This window comes from Mandrillus leucophaeus, unplaced genomic scaffold, assembly GCF_000951045.1.
Source record: "Mandrillus leucophaeus isolate KB7577 unplaced genomic scaffold, Mleu.le_1.0 Scaffold100, whole genome shotgun sequence".
Lineage (NCBI taxonomy): Eukaryota > Metazoa > Chordata > Mammalia > Primates > Cercopithecidae > Mandrillus > Mandrillus leucophaeus.
The window spans coordinates 991,046-1,015,653 of NW_012098099.1; the positions used below are offsets into that span (position 1 = coordinate 991,046).

Genomic DNA, 24,608 nt, shown 5'->3' on the forward strand with positions numbered 1-24,608 from the left:
TAAAACTCTTCACTTTCATTTTACTATCCACAGAAATCTACATAGTAAGAATAATTCATAAACAACTTCTCTCAAGAAAAAAAAGAAATTGGTGTTGGAGCTAAAATGCTACCATGATAATCCTGCCTAAATGTCTTCATGATGTTTCTGAGGTCAAAAAATTATTAGTAAAACTTCATCTCCTTGTGGGGCCTCACAAACCTAAAACTGATATGTTGGGACCAAAATAGCAGACATTCCCAGAATTGTATTTAGAATTAATAATATCCAAACAATTGTGTAGTGGTAATTGTTTAACAGCTAGCCTCCTGGGGACAAAAGTATACATATATGTGCATATACACATTTATCAAAAATTGATACAAAGAATGTATAACACAATTTACAAAAAATAACAAAATATACAATGTATTTAAAATTTTTTACACATATAATTCTGTGACATACTATTTCTTACAAAATCCACTATCAGTTTTTATAATTCTATTGCCAATGATAGTGTTATAAAATCAGACTTCAAATAAATGTTTGATTACTATCTGATTTAGCAAGAAGTCATTCACCCCATTGACAAACATTCTGTATGAATGCTGATTGTTATTTTCATTTATGTCAACAAGATAAAAGTGAAATAACAAAGATATATATTAGAGTTTCACTCATTTGTCAATGATGTAAGTGATTTCCTTGAAGAATCATATAATATCTTTTGATTACTGGAAAACTGTTTTCTAATTTATTTGTGCTATTAATAGTGTAATACCTATAGAGACAACACAGTTTTAACTTTCATCTATATTATTAGTATTTTCTCCATCACTTTTCAAGTTTAGACAATCAACCAAACAATAAATAAAGCATTTGCCCATTTCCATAGTGTAAATACTCTCTCCTTGGCCAATTTCAAGCTACCAATGTGATATAATTTAATGTAGGATTGGGAGAAGACATATAATAGCACATCATTATGTAGTATTTCTACCATGCAGATGCAATAAATGTGAGTAACCTCAAGAGGATAGAAACCAATAAAATAAAATATTTAGGAAATGATCAGTTTTCATATTTTTAGCTTTGTTTTTAACATAATTTATATAATTATAAGATTACATTAATTTTTTTTTTTTTTTTTGAGATGGAGCCTTGCTCTGTCCCAGGCTAGAGTGCAGTGGCACAATCTCAGCTCACTGCAACCTCCACCTCCCAAATTCAAGTGATTCTCCTGTCTCTGCCTCCTAAGTAACTGGGATTACAGGCACACACTACCACGCTCAGCTAATTTTTGAATTTTTAAGAGAGATGGGGTTTCACCATGTTGGCCAGGATGGTCTCGAACTCCTGACCTCAGGTAATCCACCCTCCTCAGCCTCCCAAAGTGCTGGGATTACAGGCATGAGCCACCGTGCCCAGCCAGTTATGTAATTTAATTCTTAATTGCAGCTATGTTTAACAATTAGCTCACAAAATTCCTAAAAATATAGCAATTATCTCTCACAGGCCAGCATGAGCTGGCTCCAGGACACCACCCATGGTAGACTTAGCGAGATATGTAATTTTTCAAGAGCTGTCTCAATATTCTAGACTTCTCTCTGCGCTCTGGAATCATTGATTCAAATCAGAAATGTTGCTCTAAATTTAAAGCCAAAATAACTTCATCAGTAATGCTACCTATATGATTTACATTTTCCACTGTGTAACAGGTAAACCAGACTTACAGCTCCAATATTTATTCCAAGTCATTAAAATACGATATAAGTTACACTATCAAACTAAACAATACTTTTTGCCAATCCTATAAAAATGTTATAAACTCATACACCAGGACTAACTTAACAGAATAAGCTAAAATCCCTACCAAGCAAATGGAAGGATGCCTCATTGGATACTGGGTCACATTATGCTACCACTCATCAGGAAGAATTTATTCCTTTCCAAAGACCAACTCAGGCTGGATATCAGTGCCTTTGATCAATACCAGCATACACAACTGTGGTGGTTTCATATCTATTAGTGGGTATTAAAATGGTAATAATCGTATATGGAATTATTCTTACTTCATTCAAAAATTAATAATTGGCTGAGTGTGGCGACTCATGCCTATAATCCCAGCACTTTGGGAGGCTAAGTTTGGCAGATTGCTTGAGCCCAGGAGTTCACGACCAGCCTGGGCAACATAGCAAAGTCCCTACAAAAAATTAGCCAGACGCAGTGGCAGCATACATCTGTAGTCCCAGCTACTCAGGAGGCTGAGACAGGAGAATCACTTGAGCCCAGCAGTTTGAGGCTGCAGTGAGTTGTGATCACATCACTGCACTCCAACCTGGGTGACAGAGTGAGACCCTGTCTCAAAAAGTAAACGCAAAAGCATAAACAAAAACTAAAAATTAATAGAAAAATTAGGACACCCAATTTACAGGCAACTAAAGATTTCCAAGAAGGTTTTTTTTTTTTTTTTTTTTTTTTTTTTTTTACAATTGTATACTTAACATTTTCCTCTAGTTTTGATTGGGAAATTCTTGTGCTAATGCTTCATTAAAAGGTATAATTTTGTTGCAAACTACTACCTAAAAACATCTCAAGAGTGCATATAAATCTGTTTGTTATTGCATACTCCATACACAAACCTCTCCACATATTTATTTCATTAGTTAATGACTGTTTTATCTTTATCTAGAAAGAAAACATTAAAACTAAAATCTGTTGATAGATACTAAAGACCCATCTCATGCGGTTATTGTAATAAGAACGACAAAAAAAGCTTCCTTTTGGGGAATGCATTCATTTAATCTCATAATTTCTCTGGGCAAATGAAGATATCTCTAGGAAATATTCCGTGGTTGTATGTCCTCAGTCCAGGCTGGGGGAACATGATCAAGTATCTGGGGACATGGCACGGGGTACCCCAGAGCCTCCCTTGGGCCACTATCAGAGGCATAGACCCCTAGGGAGAGACACAGGTCTGTTTGGATGCTGTGTGGGAGCCATTGCCATGAGTAGTCCAGCTGAGGTCAAAGGAAAGAAAGAGGGTTGACCCCTGGTAATTTACACTGCTGGTACCTAGCTTAATCTCAACCAGCACCCAGGCTAGGATAGAAATTGGGATCATTAAAGGAGAGAAAAAAAGGGAAAGAGCAAAAAAAATAATTGAAGGGAAACATTTCGACTTCCTTAGACTCCCTCCCCTCAACAACTGCATCTAGACACTCTATACCAAGACTATGCACATGTCTTCACTCTTTCCATTATCAGTACAACCAGATGAGGCGGTTACTATGGTCGCCCTCATGTTACAGACGAGGATCCCATGTTAAATAACAGTTTAATGGCCAGGCTAGAGAACTGAGAGCAATTTCAGAATCACAGTTATAGCCCATTGTGTTGAAACCATCTGTTCCTGCAGATTTACACTCTAACCCTTTCCACCTTGCTCCGTGTTCTGGGAGGCTGATCTCTATGGACTCTATCAAAGGCTTTTCTTGCTCTGCTGTTTCCACTTGGGTTTTGTCAAAGGAAGGGAAGAGAGAATAAAATTGGAACATTTATTCCTTTGTCTCTTTTCCTGTGGAGTCTTCTTGGGGACGGCTGCATCCCGCAATAGAAGTGAACTTTTTCATGTGACTCTCTCCTTCTGGGTTTTGGTGTCTGCCTTCTCCCTGGTCCCTTTTGGGTAAAGAGAGAGGACAAGAGTCCAAGGGTGATAAGGACACTGCATTACTTATGCTTGTGTGTTGTGGGGGGCAGGGGGTGGTTCCGCTATCCCTTGTGTTACTCTACATTCTACTCAAACTTTTGTAAATAGTACCATTATTAAACTTTCCTCAGTTTACTCAGTTTAAATATTCCATCTCTTTCCTGCCAGGATCCTGAATACAAAAATACTATAATATTCTGCCATGTATGAACAAATTGTTGGTCTCTAGATAACTAGCCAATTCAAAAGAAAATATTTTCCCATCATACTTTTTGTTACTATGTTTTATTTGCTCTTATCTAACAGTCTACAAAAGTTGAAAAAACATGGGAAAAAATAATACTGGTGTCTTTTTTAATATGAAGAGCTCATATGAAACAATAAGAAGGTGGGCACAGTGGCTAACGCTTATAATTCCAATACTTTGGGAGGCTGAGGCAGGAGGATCACTTGAGCCCAGGAGTTGGAGACCAGCCTGAGCAACACAGGGAGATTCCGTCTCTACAAAAATTTAAAAAATTAGCCAAGCACAGTGGCACATGCCTGTGGTCCCAGCTACTTGGGAAGCTAAGGTGTGAGAATTGCTTGGGCCCAGAAGGTCAAGGCTGCAGTGAGCTGTGATCGCACCACTATACTCCAGCCTGGGCAACAGAGTAGGCCTTGTCTCAAAAAAAAAAAAAAAAAAAAAAAAGAAAGAAAGAAAGAAAAAGACAAAAGGTGGATTTCTCAGCAAAAGAAGTGAAAAATGGGCAATTCACAGATAGTCAAAAATCACAAAAAGAATATTCAAGCCTAATTAGTAATCAAATACAGGCAAAGTAAAATAAATACTATTTCTCCTGTACCAAATTTTCCAACACCAAAAATACTGATAAAAATCAGATTTGTGAAGGAATCAGAAAATGGAAAGTCTCAAATACTGTTCAGGCTTGAAACACTCTTCATAGTTGTATAAATTTGCATATCATTTCTGAAGGGCCTTAAAATGTGAATACCTATTGATTTAGTAATTCTACTTCTATTAATTTGTCCTAAGAAAATGATTAAAGATGAAAAAATAGTTTTATCTACAAAATGTTCAATTTTAAACATTGGAAACAATCTAACTGTCCAATAACAGGAGTTTAATTTAATAAATGATGGCATGCCCATATGAGCAAAATACTTCACATCATTTAAGCTATTGCTATAAAATATGTCTGCATAGAAAAAATGTCCACTGTTATAGTTTCAATACAAACTAAATTTGAAAAAAGCAAACCACAAACCCATTTTATTACCACATGGTTATAGATTATCACAGCATAGTTATATCATTAGGTTGTAGATTTTTACACGTCATCTGGAACATGGAGGGGATGCTGTGGGTGTTTGAAATTTATTCTGAGATGAACAGGAAACCACCATAAGTCTTTAAGTAGTAGAGGGCAACAATGCTCATAATGGTATCAACTCTATATTACCTAAGGTCTAATGGCCAAATCCTGGTAAATATCTGCCTCATGGAGTTTCTGTAAATGACAATACTTCAAAAATGCTAGTCTATGCAATCGTTATCATTATCACTATTAAAGAACATCTGGAAACAGTAAAGCTGAGTGTGTAGATGCACTTGGATATCTAGTTTATTATGAGATTCTTATAATTGGGCTTTAAGGAAAGAGCTTTTGTGAAAAGTTCTGCAGACTGGCATTTCATATTGCATTTTTGCGCCACACACCATGATCTACAGAGAGTGGTTACAAGTACTGAGCTTAACATGTTCTGGTACCCAACCCACCTCCCCACTTGGGAACATCCCTGGCTGTACTGTTTGTGAAGGCTGGCATCCAATTGGGTTCCATCTTGGCTTTCCATGTATCCCCGGGGAGACTGGAGGGCTGGAAGGTATTGATTGAGGAAAACAAGATTCCAGGCTGGAATTCTTAGAATAGTGAAAAGAATTCAGAATTAAGTTCATGACTTTTTCTGTTAATAAAAACTTCTTAGTCTGGCCACTATTTGAACAACACATAGCAATTAAGTACATTTTAGTTTACCGAGTCCATACTTAGAATAACTACAGATAATTCTGAGTCTTAATGGGATCTTTTGCCCCACCCCGCCCACTTTCATCAACAGAGCAGAAATTATTTGTATATCCTTCTATCTAAAGCACCAAGAATACTTATCCTTTCCTGTGCTGAGACTTCTTGATAGAAATTATCACACGTGAGGAAATGTGGCATCAACTTCTACAATAATTCAAGACACTTGAAGAGGGAGTCTCTTAGATAAAACCAGAAAAAAAATAAAAATAAAAAATCTGAGGTTAAAAATATCCTAAAACATAGAATTTGTTTAATTTAAAAATACTTACAGAAAATTGTAATGTAAATGATCTTCTTATAAACAACAATTACATGAAATATCTTCAAACACACCAACTCGTTTTTTCTCAGCCTATCCTTTTTTAGAATGTCTAGTGGTAGACATAAAGGCTCAGAAATGGTTTATTATAATGGAAATTTCTGTCTGTTATTATCAAAGAGAAATGTATTGAGCTTAATATGTTAGATTTGGGAAATCTATTTTCATTCGCTATAACTAAAGTTCTATCATAAGTGTGACATAGTGGACTTCTAGATTCCATCTGCCCTCTGATCCTGACGCCCTAAGATAGACTTCATTTTTTATATGCTTATTGAGTAAAAACCTAGATTCCAGAATTTAAACTAAAGCTTTTAATGTCTGTGAGGAAAATAAAAGTGACAAAAAAGGTAACCTTCAGGAGAACTAAACATGCAAGTATCTATAAGATAGTGAGCTATGTTCACTAAATGTTGCAGACATTATCTCCCATTTAACCCTGCTTCAAACAAGATCTTCTGATCCATTCAAATATCTCTTCACTAATGAGAAGATACTGTCTCCAAAGTGCTTTTTTTTTTTTTAAGTTTATGAGAGAGAAAAGAAATAGACATGTAGAAGTAATGTTACTTTTGTGGTGATTGTAAAACTTGTCCATTAATTTGCTGATACTCATCAAAAGTAGAGTTTAATTCCCCTCTTCTCAAATATGGAACAGCCTTAATGACTTGACTCTCTAATAAGTAGACAGTGGTGGAAATGATGCTGTTGACTTCCAAGGCTAGGTTAGAAAAGTCTAGTTTATGAAAACCAGAGTCAATGCAGTGCCTCTTCCCTTCCCTCTCCCCTGTCTCTCCATGCTTGAACCCAGCCACCACATTGTGAAGAAGCCCAGGTACATCCAGCCACCGGGGAGATCAATCACAAGACTCATGTGAGAACAAGCTGTCAGACGATTCTAGCCCTCCACCCAAAACCTGCCACAGCTGACACTAAGTCGGACAGAAATGCACTGTCTCTACCCGGCCTGCCAAAATTGAAGATTTGTAAGCAAAATGAATGTTATCATTATGTAAACCTCTGTGTTCTGGAATGGATTTTAGTGCAGCAAAAAATAATGGGAGCAACCCTATAATTGTAACTAGAGTATCCGTACTTTAAAAATAGACTGTACTTCAAATAACACATTAGCAGAGGCCGCAGAGAGCTGGTGGAAGGTGCTCCCACCGTGTCTCAGGCTAAGCATGGGGAATGAGAGGCAGCTCCAGAATTTTGAGCCTATCTAGTTTTGCTCCAGCTTTCCCAGTTTTGCTCATTCAGAAGGTGGATTTCAGTATTTCTCATTCACACTCTTCCTGGTCCTACCCCTTTTCCCACAAGGAAGCCCTAATTCTCTACTTCCCTTTAGGTAATTACAGCTGGAGATAACTCTTTTCACTCTGTATTTTTGTCCATGATGTTTGCCCTACCTGGGATGCCTTCTCTGTTCTAATCTTGAAATATCAGTTTTAGAAAAATGTCTTATCTAAATGAAGTCTGGAGGTCATGAACATACCAGTATAGGGGTTCGCCAGTACAGAGGTTCTCCAGCTCCAAGTAACACAAAACTACCCTGGCTTACTAAAGCAAAAACTGGAAAGAGAGAAAAGAATTTGTTGGAAGAGTTTAGTATGGATCACAGAATTCAAGGAAAAAGCTACAGATCTAGTTTTCTCTGAAGAGATAGTAACCAAGACTCTTCCAGGAATCAAGGTGGTAAAAATCAGGGGACATTTTCTAGGGGAACAACCAGCTAGACACAGCCTCATGGCTTTTCAGTCTTTGGATCACTCAGTTCAAGAATTAGCGTCTCAGGAAAAAGCACCTTGTTGTCTACTTTGGGCCATGTAACATCTCTTTGTCTAGGGGAAGATGGAGCATCTTGACTGATCGTCCCACCAAGACTGTATCCAATAGGAGAGGAGTCATTTGCCAAAGTCACATCTACATATTGTCCACCCAGTGTCCACTACAGCAGCCAATGCTACCAACAAAGTCATGAGCTTTCATTATTCATCTCTCTAGCTTCTGGTACTTCTCTTTCAGAACACTTCTCACAATGACAAATTATTAAATTTCTGGATAATCATTGTTTAGGATTTGAGTTTCCTTTGAGTTTCCTATGAAGTCTACGAGAAGAGGGACCAATTCTGCCTAACTTCTCACCATATTCTCAGCACCTAGTCCAATACTTAGCACAAAGGTGCTCAATAAATATTTGTTGGATATGTGAAAAAGCACTTTATCTTTGTTTTGTTATTAATATTTGTTGATATATACAGTTTACACCACAGAACAATGTTTTGGTCAACAACAGACTGCATATATCATGATGGTCCCATAAGATTATATCTTATTTTGTATTGTACGTTTTCTATGCTTAAACACAGAAATACCAATGTGTTACAACTGGCTACAGTATTTGTACAGTAACATGCTATACAGGTTTGTAGTCTAGGAGCAATAGGCTGTACCATACAAGCCTAAGTGTATAGTAGGCTCCACCATCTAGATTTATGTAAGTACACTCTATGACATTTGCACAATGATGAAATTGCCTAACAACACATTTCTCAGAATGCATTCTTGTCATTAAGTGACACATCACTGTATGTGTGTGTGTATATATATGCACATGCATACATATATAAATATATATATGTGTGTGTGTGTGTATGTGTGTGTGTATATATATATATACACACACATACCTCTGTCCCTAGATAGGATAGTAGACTCCTGTGGGTAGAGTCTATTTTCCCTTAATATTCAGTAAATATTGGCCAAGTGTGGATGATGTCCAGAAACATCCAATTCAGAAGCAGTTCAATTCAAAAAACATTTATCTGGCACTTAATATATGCAAGATCTATTATCTGTCCTCTAGGGGCTAGCTATCCAGCAAGGAGGCAGACAAATGCACAAGTCATGATAATACTAGGCAAACACTGGAAATGACTGCAAAAGAGGCTGTAAAAAATGAGAAAGTAGTTGGAAAGCAGGGGAAGGCAAGATTCATTGTAATGTTGGAAATCAAAAAGCTTAGCCAGAATATTTTGACCACAAGAAATGAGGAAGAGCAAATGGGGACACACTGAATAAGTGTTAATTTTTGAATAAATTAACCTCTCAATAAATTCATTATAAGCGACTTAAAGAGCACGTCAAGATATTAAATGGTTATTTGCACCTGGTCCTTTCACTTAATTGAAATTGAAGTGTTATTAGCTAACAATGTAATGCTTTGTAGATTCTGTAGATTTTTTCATAAAGGCTGATAGCTGGTAGGAAAAAAAAATGCATCTCTGGAGGATCAGAAGACCAAAAAATAAGGTATCCTTCCAAAAGATAGTGTAAAACTATTACCATTTTCATGGGCAAATTATTGTAAAGAAAGTGTTAGAGAGAGAAAGACTATTTTAATATTTTTAATTAAAAAGGTAAGCTACGATTTTGTTTTAAAATTTTGTAATTGACTAATAATAACTGTATATATTTATGAAATACAGTGTGATGTTTTGTTACATGTGTACATTTTGGGATGATTAAATCAAGCTAATGAAGGCATCCATCATACCACATACTTATTTCTTTGTGGTGCAAACATTTAAAATATATTCTTTTGAGAATTTTGAAATATACAATACATGATTATTAACTACAGTTACCATGCTATTAATAACTATAGTCCCTAAAACATATTCCTCCTGACTGAAACTTTCTACCCTTTGACCAACATCTCCCCTTTCCCCACCCTAATCCCGCAACCTGCAAATTCTCAGGGATGTCAAAGACCATAAAAGTTTCAAGGACTCCAAGGAAGGAAGATGTTTGAACCACCATGGAACATAAAAGAGAAATCTGTACCAAAAAAAAAAAAAAAAATTCTTGCCTAGAAAAAGCAATTCTTCTCTTAAGTGCTGACTTTTAGTCAGGACTGATTAAGAAAAGAATACACAGCCTGGCACGGTGACTCACGCCTGTAATCCCAGCACTTTGGGAGGCCGATCACCTGAGGTCAGGAGTTCAAGACTAGCCAGGCCAACGTGGCGAAACCCTGTCTCTACTAAAAATACAAAAATTAGCTGGGTGTGGTGGCAGGCGGCTGTAATTCCAGTTACTCGGGAGGCTGAGGCAGGAGTATTGCTTGAACCAGGAGGTGGAGGTTGCAGTGAGCCAAGATCGTGCCATTGCACTCCAGCCTGGGCAACAGGAGTGAAACTCTGACTCAAAAAAAAAAAAAAGAATACACTTAAGTTTAATAAAAATATGAAAAATTGGAAGATTTAGTTGCAGAGTGCACTCTAGGTGGTGGCTGGAAATGAATGGTGTGGAAAGGCAGGTCAGAGCTGGGTGAGAGGCTCAGTAAAGAAGGCTGGACCCAATTCATGCGATAGAATGAAGATGTGGATTTTCATTCCTATGTACAAGGTAGCCCAACCTTGTATTTGTTTTCCCAACATCATCCTTTCTACGCTGACACTGCTCAGGGGTGCAGCCAAGTGTAGATAAATTTAAGTTTGGTTACCCAATGACAAAACCACAGAGGGAACAGTAATAACATCTGGGACATCTAAGGGGCGATACAGCTATAAATTCAGTGAAGAAAGTCAAAACTGTCACATTATATGAAAGGGATGGTCATTGCCACTGGCTTAAAAGAGAGTTTGTCTCTTCTACTTAACATTAACACAAACGTGTACATTAATTCAATCTGAAAGTATGATTTAATATTTTTTAATTTCGCAGTATATTTATTGACATTGATCGACACATGTTAAATGAGTGGTTTTAGAAGTGCCAATGATTTCTAAGAAATGAGCATAGGGTATGAATATGTAATTAAAAAAGTGTGGGGTTGCCATGGCAACAACAACAATAACAGAAAGATGTTCCTTTACTGATCCTGACAACTTTGGTGTATATAAGAGGAGGTACGTTTTACGGATCTCAACCAAAATGTGTAAATATCCCCAACAAAGGTTATAACATGTTTCCTCCCAATTATGGCTCCAAATGTCAATTTAAGCTACTTAAATATTCACGGCATGTTCAAACCCTTGGGAGTGTGGCACTAATAGATTTTTTTGAGTTGCCATCTTATTTTTGGTTTGTTCCTTTTGAAAAATATATGAAAAGGGTTCATTCTTGAAGATTTGAAAATTCCAATTAAACACTGGCTATGAAAATTCCTTAAGGAATGAGGACTCCATGGATTTCTAGTTGAAGGCATGTTCCCATACCTAACACATAACTAACTTTTTGAGAGAAGCGCTTCTGTTTGGGGGCAAAAACGAGCTCTCTGCTGGGACAGAGAAGACCCACAATCTAGTCAAATCCTTTGTTTCCGGAGCAAAGGTTACTCTCTCCATGTCTAGCTTGAGTTTTGGCTTTCATGGAGAAGCTATGTTGAGAAAACAGATCTTAACGTTCAGAGCCCCTGCTGATCATTAATCTCCGATCCACACTCCCAAGAGAACTCCCATCAGAATAAGTCACTTCTCAGACCTTGGAAAGATATGCATTGGGCTAAGAAGTGAGGGGAAGGGGCTCTCATTATTAAACACCACCATGTGCAGGCATCTTATTTGCCTTCCTTGACATAATCTTCAACATCCCATCAGATAGGTATTTTAACACTCACGTTTCAGAAGAGGAAACGGAGGCATAAGCTTATAGCCTTGTGCCTAGGTCAAGGGTGGTGATTCGAACCCAGGTTACCATCCTTCTGCAGTACCATTTTTCTAAAATTGACACATGACTTCAATGGAATGTTTCTCTCTCTCTGAAATTTTCTGTAGTTCACCCTGATTTGGTCACAAAAGCATCCTATGAAAGATCTCTGGGCATTTAACTAGAAACAAATGCTCTGTTCCCAACATGGGCAACAGTATGGTCAAGGCAGAGAGATAGAAGTGCTTGGCCTGGAGTTGGAAAATTCCCTTGGAGGGAGGGACAGCTGACGCCCCTGGGAGGAACTCCACCCAAAGACAGACTGCCCCTGGGGTATCTGACCACACCGCGAGGGAGAGACATTTGCTGCTGCCCACAGACATCTGGCTTCATAGCACTTCTCAAGGCCAACATTATTTTTAAAAACGCTATTATTTGAAAGAATCACACCTTCCAACATTTTAAATTCAGAGAAGAGTGAGATAGATGTGTAACTGCCCTGTTCCATCCTTGCTCACCACCTCACTTATGTACTCTCCAGAATGAAGAGAGTGAACTATCGTTCCCTCTAGAACCTGCTTACAATCCATTTATGAGTCTGAATTCTTTCCTGAATGGACTTGAAAAGAAAGCAGAGACTGGAGAAGGAAAGGGTGTTGCCATTAGGAAGCAAAGATCCCCAGAACCTTTCTTTGATCAGGAGGACCCTTGGGGGCTGATGTTTCCTTATGGAGAAGCGTGGCTACTTCCAAAGGCCACAATTTTGGTTTTATGGTACCTGCTGCCCAAAATTAATCAGATTCTTTCTAAACATAGCAAGTACGTTTTCAACTCTTAACTAAGTGTGACATTCATTGAGCTCCGGTTACATTCCAGGTACTCTAAAGGCTTTTACATATGTCATTTCACTTCAAGCTCAAGATTGTTCTGTGGCGTACCAGCAATACTTCCATGCAGAGATGGGGAAGCTGAAGTGTCAACATGTTATTACTTTACCCAGCCAGTGAACAAGTGGCAGAGCTAGACTCAAGCCCACACAACCTGACTCCAGAGCCTTGAAGCCCTACTTTATAGTGTAAGACAATGATCAGGTGCGGTAGCTCATACCTGTAATCCCAACAGTTTGAGAGACCAAGGTGGGAGGATAGCTTGAGGCCAGGAGTTCAAGACCAGCCTAAGCAACAAAGTGAGACCCACCTCTTGCAAGTTGAAAAAAAAAAATTAGCTGAGTGTGATGGTGTACGCCTGTAGTCCCAGCTACTCAGGAGGCTGAGGCAGGAGGATCACTTGAGGCCAGGAGGTTGAGGCTGCAGCCATGATCATACCACCATACTCCAGCCTGGGTGACAGAGCAAGATCTTGTCTCAAAAAAATAAATAAATAAATAAATAAAATAAAATAAAATAAAAGGAATTGGCCCCCGATAGAACATATGTAAAAACATAAGTAAATAAAAATAAAAAAATAAAAATTATATAAGACAAACAAGAATTTTGGGAGGAGAATGAAGGCAGAAAAGACAGGGAGGAAGAAATAATCTAATTCATCCTCCCTTTGGACATGATTAAGAGACAATCCCTAAAGAAGAGCAATTGTGTTCCACGACATATGCACCAAACCCTGTGACGAAAACATTGCGAATGTCATTTGTCACAAACCACTTAATGCTCCTTTCTTCTTCCCTACTTTTTGGAGATCATAGTTTTTTTCTCAAATGTTGAGGCTTCTAACCAACAGACAACTTTTGAAAAGCGTGGTTTTGAAGACTTAAAATTGCCTAAAAGGGTACCAGAAATGATCAAGTAAAATAGAATGTCAATGTGTGATGCTGATTGTGGGCCATTTCAGGGTGGGGTCCCCATGTCTTGTTCAGTTTTGCATCTTCAGTATCCCTCACAGTGGGCAAGCTAGGTGATCAATTCTATCTGGTTTCTTCTCTACTGAGTCCTCAGGAGACAGCACCACCCCTGCCACAGAGCAGGTGCTCAATAAACATTTATTGAATGGATTAATTCACTGTTCCAGGTTGAATGCATAAACTGTATTGAATAGAAAAAACTCATACAATAAATAGGGCAAATTATGGGTTTTCACTTCTACTCTACACTGTAACTACACGATATATATGTACCCCTCCTTTGTTTTGAAAGTGGCGCAAAAGTAAGAAATCCAGTTTCAAAACACTTCACGGCAAAGGAGAAAAATATAAGAAGTGGAGACAACAGAGACTTGATGAAAATTCCTAGGAAAAGTAATTTCAAAGATTCAATATAGAAATGATCCCAGGATATCATGGTTTTATTTTCATCAATTGTTTTATTTTGAGAGGAAAAGATTGTTCTTCTAACTTCTATAAACATGCCCCCACCAAAATGGAATGTTTCTTTGTATGGCTTTGTGACTGTCAGAGAACAAAGAAGGAAATGTGATGAATTTTGACAGAGAATAATAATAATAATAAAAACCCTTTTATTTATTCTTTAGTACGCTCTCTGGAAAAGGGCATATATACTAAGAATGGCATAAAATGACAAATATAATGACACTGTAATTTCAAAGAGTGCAAAATGTTAAAAACTTGATAACCATTGTAAAACAGCTTCATAATTAAATTTATATTGAAAATGTCATCACGTTTTATCTATATATTAAAGATATGAAATCAATTTTTAAAGTATTTTAAAAAATTTCACATATATATTTGTTTCACCTGATTCGCACAGCTGTGCTATTTTGCTTTTACATTGCATGAAGTATTTCATTATATAAGCTAATTTCAAATATTGTTAAACTAAAAGCTTTACATTATTTTTATGTTCACTTGCTAAATGTTCAGACACAGCCACATTAAAACAAATCATGTCAGCTTTCAGCCATCTATTTTTAAATTTTAAGTCATTTTTTTTTCCTAGGCTGCAAAAGTGTATTACCAAATAAACTGACAAAACATCTCAGCAACTAACATAAACGTGCAATTTTAATGCCTTCTAATCACACAAATCAATATGAGATTTTTGTACTTGTGCATGACCTTCTTCAAATTATCCCCCCATTTTGGCTGAATCACAACGAGTGTGGGCTATTTGATAAAAAACCCTAAGTGTGTGAAATAAGAGCCCTCGCTTCTTCTGCCAGACTCCTCTTGACAGAAAGATGATAGAAGCATCACATCCCTGGGAGAGTAAATGCAAACTGACAAGAGATGAGCCTTTAGATGTTGAATATAATCTTGAATTGTGCTTGAAGTGTCTTATTATCTTGTCTTTTGATGTCTGAAGGGGTGGCTCATTGTTAGAAAAAGGAAAACCCTCGCGCATCTTTGCCATCTTTAAAAATTGTTTGGCCTTTAACAACTGCTTTTCCAACTAATGTCCATTTCTCCTGACAATAAATATGGCAGGTCGTCGGCAAGTGACAAACAATTTACTTTACATGCCACACTTTTATGGGTTTTGAGAGCTCATGTGGAAGTATTTTAAAAAGCCCATAGAAATTAGCAGTATTACAAATGTTAAGAGGACTGAGATCTCCATGCAGATACTGATGTGAAGTTACTCATCATGGTTATTTCCTGCTGTTTCTGGTTCTATATCTCACTGGTGCCAGATGCAAAATTCAAGTTCTTTATTTATCATTGACTAAAAATAGCCAGAGAAAATGAAAGAGCAACAATCAGTTCTGACAGATTCCATAAAGGAGATGCACAAATACAGATTTCCGACACACACTGCAATATTCAGAAAGGTGTATTTAGAAATGCTTATTTCTAAGTAGGAGATCAAGATCAACAATGGGCTTGCTGCGTTTTGCCTTTTATTTTTAAGAATCTTCAGCACGTTTTAATTTTCACCGCCACTTTGGGTACCCCTTACCCTTTGTATCTACCATTTGTTTTGTGGTTTTAGTTTTAACTTAAAAGTTTAATGATGTTCCTGGTCAATAGGATTTCTTAGCAGCTAAATCACAGTCCTGCTAGCTTTCTGTCACCCAGCCAGATTTTGTGAAAGCTTTCAAGATCTTTTCTCAGACCTCCGTCACTCTAAGAATCCATAAGAATTCTCAAAAGGACCATAAACCGTTACAGGGTTCAGGTTATTGTATCATTATAAAAACATATTGATACACTACAGATGACAAGACGTGTAGCCACCATTCTAAGCTACTGCAACCACCTCCATGCCATCAGCAATCTCCAAGGTGACCAGCTCTTTTTTTGTAAGTAGGCAGCTGTAGATATTAATTCCTTTTAAAACATGAGGCATAATTTTTAACACTTTTCTGATGGCCTGCAGATTCCAGTTGGCTTATTAGAAAACTACCATGAATACAGGATGCAATTAATGGGAGAAGTAAAGATTTAAACTAGAGCAAAGAAATAGTCTAGTCTACCTGAAAATTTGAGCAACTTCTTGGGTAAGGCTTAAGACTAAAACCTGCCTTCACCTTAGGAACCAGAATAAAATGAGCCAATCAACACTTAAAACAGTGACATATGTTCCTCCCAAAAGTTTGTGAAAGTTTTCCCTCATAATCGAGAGGATCCTTGTTCTGGATATATACGTGTTCGTAGATTATAGAACAGTGTATGGATTTAGTTAAATGGATCCACTGAAATAGGAGTTTGATGCAATATTTCTTGTATGCTTCTCCTTTTGCAAATAGCATGTGTCCTTTCTGACACATTTCTATCTTGCAGTATTTTGGGAAATGAAGTAGGTATATCGAAAAAAATGCCAGTTTTGATGAAGTGCATTTCACTCCCCACATTACTTCCATGTGTATACATTTTTAAATATAGGAACATGTGGGTTTCCATTCGACTTTTTATTCTCCTTTACCCTGGGTCGATTTGAGCAAAAAGTCACGTACAATAATTTTTCATACTTTTAAAACAGCTTCAAATATTTGCATTTTTAAATAATATTAACCCCTTAGCTTCTCTTCTGCTTTGACAGTGATGATTCCTTCCTGCAGGAAGTCACCCCAAATCATTAATTTGCAAAAATAAATGTTGCCATATCGGTATTAAAAGGCAAATAACCACATATGTGGTCATCAAGAACTGCAAAAAGAGATTAATCATACCATATTACTTTAACAGTAAATGTTTAAAATATGATTTCTTTATTGTGCACCAATCACACATTGTACCTTGATATATAGGCACATAGAATCCTTAAAGGAATGTGTAACAAAAATTGTGCTTAATAACTATTGAATAAATGCTTTTGACTTAAAAAAAGAAAAGGATAAATGTTTATATTGTGATATATGTCTATCCCAGAAATAGACAAATATTTAGGTTCCTAATATTTTAGATCCCAGAGTCTTCCCTAGCTTAGGTAAGTTGGTATGCTTTAAAAATACATATATTTCCTACAAGTCAAGTTGTCCAAAACCCCCAGATTTCTTTACTCAATTAAACTGCACAAATCCTGAGGAATCTTCTTGTCTCTTCTGCTCAGTAAATAGCAGCATCGAAGAAGACACTGGAACTTGGATTCTAGCCCAAGTATAGCTGAAGCAATACTACAATATAATTAGTTTCCCTTTTTTGGTAAGCTATTAATTTTGATACATTTATCAGGGAACTGTTTTTTAAATATACAGGAGAAATGCTTTTAAATGTTGGATAGATAGCATGAACTAAAAGAAAGCTTATTATTATAAATGAGACTTTGCTAGTTTTACAATAGAGAAAATACATACATACTACAGATTCAGTAAGACAATTTGAAGCACTGTATGTGTATGAAGAAAATACGGAGAAAAGCAGACCATAGACACACACAAATATTTTATACAGATAGCATTACACTTCTTTCACTGTGCACTCACAGTGCCTAAGAAAGAAAATATAGAGAAACAAAAATAAAGTATGGAAGTGGTGAGAAAATGGATAAATTTGCATTGCTATTTTAAAACATTGTGTTAATATCAGTCTTTAAATATGAATTCCTTGGCTTTCACAAACTTCTGTCATAATTATGCTTTTATTCCCATTAATAGGATGAAATTAAAGAAATACAAAATATTTGGAAGGTACATCAGTCAATCCCAAGAAACACTGATTATTTTACAGGAAAAGATGAAACACTAAGAAAACTACTTAATGCCAAACAATATATGCAGGATACACGTATTCATTAAATTGTGAAACTGTTTCATGTTGGTTATCATTGGGACATCATAAGTGTCCTAAAAATACCTTCATATTCTACTTCATTCATGAGCTAAACTAACAGGTTTTATTTTGGTTATTTACTAAGAACATTTTTAACCATCTTAGTGAATGTAGATTTCATTATATAGTCCCATTTTCAAATGGTCTTTTGTACAGCAAATCTCTTAAGCATTTAGTTCATGTATAATTATATTACTTAGTTTCTCTAATTATAATCTGATTATTTTTCCTTATATTTTCAAATAGTTTTAATGGCAGTGTGGTCCTCCAATAATTAGTCACTTGCTTAGACTATTAGTTATGTTGTTCCAGGTAGCTAATTTTTTAATTTAAAAAAAATCACAATATATTCTTGTTACATATAAGACCTTAAAATCACTTAAGAAGGAAAAACTGTAAGAGAAGTTTGGGCATGGATTTTCTTTTCCATTCTCAAATAAAATATAGACATTCATATAACATACTAGGAAATTTTTTAAAGTAGAAGTTAATTATTAGGAAGCGATCTCAGGGGGTAGGCATCTTGATTAGGTAGTTTTAAAAAATCACCTTGGAATATTTATAAAACAAAATTAATTTCCATTTCTCTGCGAATGACAAACTTTCTTTAGCCTCAAGAGATCCAGTGTTATTCTTTCTGACCTCTGCATTCACACTAAAAGGGCTTAATCCATTTTTGATAGCTTATAAAGTGTCACAGCATAGACTAGGAGATGTCTCCAAACAAGTCCACCCTTGTTTCATTTTTATGAAATCTGACTTTGACAATCAGGAGGTGAAAGTTTACATTGAAAAGATTAAGAATCAGATCAACATGTTTAATAATCGACCTCATCAGAAGCCCCTATATTGCCAAAGCACAGATACTCCTTTATGAATAAATATTACTTGAAAGTATTCCCAAAGAAAAGTCCAGTGTTGATAGATTTAGAAGCTCATTCAGAGTCATAGCATGACAAAGTATATGTTCAACTGCAAAATACCATATAAAAAATTAAAACAAATTATGCTCACTTGTTTCTCTCTCAAAGAAAAGACATTTGAAATTTAAAAAGATAAACATTTAAAAAGTAAGACTGAAATGGCATGAATAAAAGAAAAGCTGAACAAAAACGCCAGCTAAGTACAGAACCCAGGAAGACAACAAACAAGAAAATTCCAGAGCCAGGCTGATATTAAAGAGAAACCCATCCGCTGGAGAATGGCAACTGTTACTATGAGCTTTCTCTAGCTACCTCTGCCTTTGGATATTTTTTAAAAATTTATTAACCTGACAGCGGGAAACTTTATACAGATTGCCCCCTGACAGGGTGCCAGTTTGGTATAAACACTTTGCTATCTTTTTCTTTAGCATAAAAAATCAAGAAACATGTTAAGTGGAGCCAGGTGCATATTTGGGCAAATGTGCCTGCTTCTCCGATTGCCTCTGCATTCCCAGGGAAGGCCTGAATAATCAGGGCAGCCCAATAGCAGAACTGAACCTTCTACGCTTCCTATTCACATTTACTTTCTTTTTAATGTGTGAATGTCTGATGTATTATTAATCCCCAAATATAAACCAGCAAGGTCGTCAATCAAAGAAAGTGCCAATTCTCTCACAGATTAACTGTTGACTGTCTCATAACAAACAAGGTCCACTTGAAACGGTCAAGTGAAATCTCAACGTTGAAGTGGGAGAAAAACGTATTTGGTCAATTCTTGAGAACGGGAATGCTAGCTGTATAATTAAAGCAGGTAATTAAGAGCGAAAGCAATCTTCTTAAGGGCTGAGCCTTGGGAGCTTGAATCTGGAATGCACCTCTATTTATTAATTATGACATAAACTGGGCTGGGTGAACTACAAAAACACTGTAATGCCATGTAACCTTTAAGTCAGAAACATCCAAGACATTCAAGAGATGAAAATGGGATCATTTAAAGGAGTGATGATGTACAAATTAATCTCATTTCTAATACCTTATTTCCTGTTGTTTTTAGGACAATTTAATGACAACAACAAAATATAAGAATCACAGTAATCAAAATTAAAGGGGAGAAAAAAGTAAAACCATATCAGTATTTTGACTTGCTAATGTGCTACCATGGAGTATCCTTGGACACTGCAATATTGAACTTCCTGCTTTAAACAGAGGTCTGACCTGAGCACCCCAGGCATAGCGAAGAGCTAGCAAAGACAGGCACAGAGGAAGGTCCCCACTGACGATTCTGGCACATATTGTGCACTGTCCCCCATTGAAGTGCACTTAGAAATGAGCAGCTCCACAAACAAATATGGTGAAAAATTTGAACACCAGTGCCTCTCTATATGGATTTATTTTTATTTCAAAGCTTACACATTCATGTTATTTAAAGTGGATTTATTTATCAATGGAGCATTACAGTGTTTTTCTGGGGGGGAAATCTAAACTAAAATTGTCCAAATGCACACAGCCTCTCACTGATTTTTTTAAAAATACCCCTGTGCATTAGACTTTCTTAAATGTAAGAAGTGTATCCAAATATGCATTTTTTTTTTCACTCAAGTATGCAGCAGCATGACAAGGGCTTGTTTGACTATTAAACCATAACTGATTTTTGACAAATACCTTGTGCATCTCACTTACTTCCACAAATACAGGTTTCTACAGATTTCTTTTAAATAACTATTTTTGCATAAATCTATTACTCAAATTATTTAGTTGATTTAAAAAATATACTTTTAATATTTCTTTAGCAAAACTTTCTTTGGTGAAAGGGGGTATACATTTTCAATTGATATAATACAGAAACTTCTAAAAATATAGAAGCATGATACATATTTTAAAGAAATATATTTCTCTAGGGAATTTACCTCATCACCTCCTAACTAAATCCCTCTTGGGTTTAAGCTCTTGGTACTGATTACTGGCTCCAGAATAGTTAATCAGAATATTATAAATACCCAAGGTACTGAAGCCTGGAGAGAGACGTTTAAATAAAGTAATGAAGACAGTGATCCCATAATGAAGGCCTCCACTGATGCACGGGCGCCAGGCAGCGTCACCCCCAAGTGCAGTCCCCATAATGCCCTGCAATGACCTCCACGCTGACCTGCAGAGACCACTGTCTCAAGGGGTGACAGACAATTTAGTCCTTTATCCTTTTGTCATTGAAAGCGACTCCACTGCCATAAATTCTAATCAAGTCAAACTGGATGGCAATTTGAAAGAAAAAAATCTTATAATGCATGTTTCTGTGAGAAAGATCACAGAAAGGAAAAGAAATACACAATATAGTACATTCTATAGCATGGAGGAATCCCTGAGCCAACTTTAAGGCCTTTTCCAACAGCTCACAGATAAATGGCATTGAAAATACCCACTCTTAAAAGTATCATTGCATGCAATTTCTTTTATCCTAGAAAAGCACAATATCAGAAGAGAAAATCAACCACAAACTTTTTACTTTGGATGCAATGCTTATACAAGGTTTTATAGTTCCATCTCAGCTCAAGACTCTTAGCTGTGTGCCCCATTCATGCACAGTGTAGTACAACTGAGAAGCCAGTCACCGAGACTAACGCAGCCACCCAAGATAGCTGGGACTTAAAGGAAAGAAATCATGAGGTTTAACTTCAAACAATAAACATTTTCCCAGGAGAAACACTGTTAATAAATCATCTTTCAAATCTCAAATATATAGGGGAGAAAATATTTAGGGCATGTTTTATGAGATCTCACTTCTTCGGCTGAGAGTGCATGGGAAAACTTTAGTGCACATATTTTTTCCAAGGATATATATTACTTTTATCCCTTCTGCCGTCATTTTCCTGACCAAGTTGTTGATGCTACCATTTGAATTTCAGCATCCAACTTGACTGAATGTGGAACACTGAATTCTTGATGGGCATAACTAAAAGTGAAGCACCACATTGACACGAGTACTATAAATGTCACTAGAGAAACACAGCAACCTCTTCCCTTTAAGATGGTTCGCCAAAGGCCAGTTTTGAGAATGGTTTCCAATATGTACATCACTAGTCACATATTAAATGACTGGCTCTATGTAGCATCACTCATCTGATCACACAGCTAAAGCCCTGTGAGATACAGCTCCAGATTCTCTGATAATCCCCCACCCCCAACCACATGCAAACCTGTTCTCCTCTATACTGTTTCTTACGGCTCAGAGCTTAGCATAATACAGTCATGAACTGAAAAAGGAGATAGGTATCCTACAGGCTTTAGAAGAATAAATAATGGACCACTTAATGATATCACAGAGAACTACCTAACCACATGTTTCTCAATGAAATGTGGATTCATCTCTCCTAAGTGTACTTTAGTTTCCATGGCTGTTCAAGTTAAGCAAAATGTTACCACTGATGTAATTACTTTATAAAACACAAGGGCCCTTTTCTGAACTTTCTACTTAGGCTGGCATATGGCTTCTCCTTTCTCCTTCTGGTATTCTGAGTTGCTCAGAGCACTGAAACATTCTGCACAGTATGTTTCCCTTTGGATGCTGTTAAGTGCAGAGGTGCAATTTAAGGAGAGGCATAAAAGGCCCAGTGGTTCCTGGAATTTCCTTTGTTTATCCATAGAGGGCATCAGTATTATCCTTTCTCCTGCAGTTTTGGGCTGAAGGTACCATACTGTGAGGGAAACACACTTGTCCTCTGGACTGCTAATTTGAACAGTACACAGATGGGGGAAGAGGCTTCAAAGAAATCCATTTATACTGAAATTTCAGGTACAATAAAAAAACCTGAGCTCTGCTTGTCTCCTGTTGTTGGTTAATGTCTCTCCATGAAACTAAACATATCAAGATGCACATGATTTGTCATAATCTTGCCATCTCATTAGAGAAGCCCAATTTTCAATACTACAGTGTATATATAGAAGAATGACAGTTTGAGAGAGAGAGTGAGTATATTAGAAAATTATTGTTTAGATAAAAACATAGATGCTGTCAACTATTCAGGAAGAACACAATTCTTCATTACCAAGTAAAGGGTATAATCAAGACTACATCTAAAAACAAAAAACAGACTTGAACATATGCATATCAAAGAAAATCATGGTTCCTTAAATTGTGCTGCCAAAGTTGCTAAAAATTCTGGGACAGAATTATTCTGGAAAGTTTTAGTCAGTTACGTAAACTTGAATTGCTACGGCCAAGTCCTGGTAATATTAAAAAGTAAGAGCATAACAGGCCCCTGCGAAGGAAACCTTATGAGAATATTAGGGTGTCTTCCTCCTGATCCTTTCTATTCTTTCTTTCTCATATTGTCTCTAATTTTTTTCAAGTTCTCAAAACTGTTAATCTACTGATTTCTTCTTGACCTAATTGGAAACTGGGAAATACTCGCGTTGTGTTTGAAAAACAGTCTAGAGACCAAAGACAATTAAGTGAATTCAAAAGGAATGTAAGATGTAGATTTTGCTGTGTTCTCTCACACAAACTCAGAAGTTGAGAATTTCAAAATGAAAAGCGGATTCCTTCTAAAATCCACTATGATTTTAACATTAAACTATGAATTCTTAGTAAATGGCACCTCACAAAAATATTACTTTTGAATTAAACTTTTAATTCACATCTCTTTGACCCTCTTGGAATTTTTGAAGCTTTTTTCTCTACACATGCAAATCAGTAAGACATAGCATAACAAATCTATAACAGTGTTCAACACTGGGAACCCTAAACAAATGAAAAAATCAATCACCCCTCTTTTGGATTACTTGAAAGAAAACAAGTTGGAGCTCCAAGCTCAAGTCTACAAAATCCATTTACTTTTATTTTAAATGCATGCAAAGTTTAGGAACAAAAATGTATTATCTGTAGCTTGTTGAACTCAAAATTGATTACTTTTTAAAAGTCAAAGTGCTTACTTAGCATACTCAACATCAGACGGGTATGAGCATGGCTTTTACCTTTCTGTAATTTATCATTTTATCTGACTTTTCTCACTACTCTCCTACAATTGAAGCGAAGGTTTTTAGTGCATAATTCTTCCTAGATGGACAAAAACTTACACTGTAAAAAAAATTTCTTTAGGGTGAAAATGCTAAAACCCAAACGCACGGGTTTGGAAATTCATGTCAGAGGTAGCATTGCTGCTTTTCAAAGAAGGGGTGCTACCAAAGAATTTCTTGCAATTGGAATCTAGTATATTGTTAAGCATAAAACAGTATTGTACCAAGAGAAAATCTGAAAAGCAGAGTTTCTCTGTGACATCTCTCTAATGTTTGATTGAGTAAGCATTTAAAATTAAGGAAAAGCTTGTCTGTTGAAGCAAGCTAGCCTAGAGTTGCCAAACTCTCAAGGCAGCTTGCTTTCTGTCTGTTAAAATAAATAAATAAATAAAGCCTGTGTTTTAAGCCGAACTGCTGATTTTCTTAACAAAGTAGTAGTCTATGTAATGATTTTTTTTTTTTTTTTTGAAGTTCAGGTGCTTGTTTCCTACCTGAGACCAACCAGTACTCTGCCTGATATATATACCTCAGGTTAGTAGGTATACATATGTCTATGTGTGTGTGCACACACATGCACTTGAAAATAATTAAAAGCAACTGTTTCAGGAGCAATTGTTCTGAAAAGCTAACGTCACTCTGAACCCTAAAGTGCTTCTCCAGCAGAGACATCCATTAACATCTATCACTCAGGCACGCGCCTCAACAACCCGCTCCCCTTTCTGATTAGAGATCACAGTTG

The 24,608-nt window shown here is 36.5% G+C and overlaps 1 protein-coding gene across 2 annotated transcripts in view; it reads right to left on the reverse strand.

Annotated features, from left to right (window-relative positions):
- The window catches only part of POU6F2 (POU class 6 homeobox 2), a 500,852-nt gene that overhangs the window by 376,312 nt on the left and 99,932 nt on the right, over window positions 1-24,608 (reverse strand). The window lies entirely within an intron of this gene.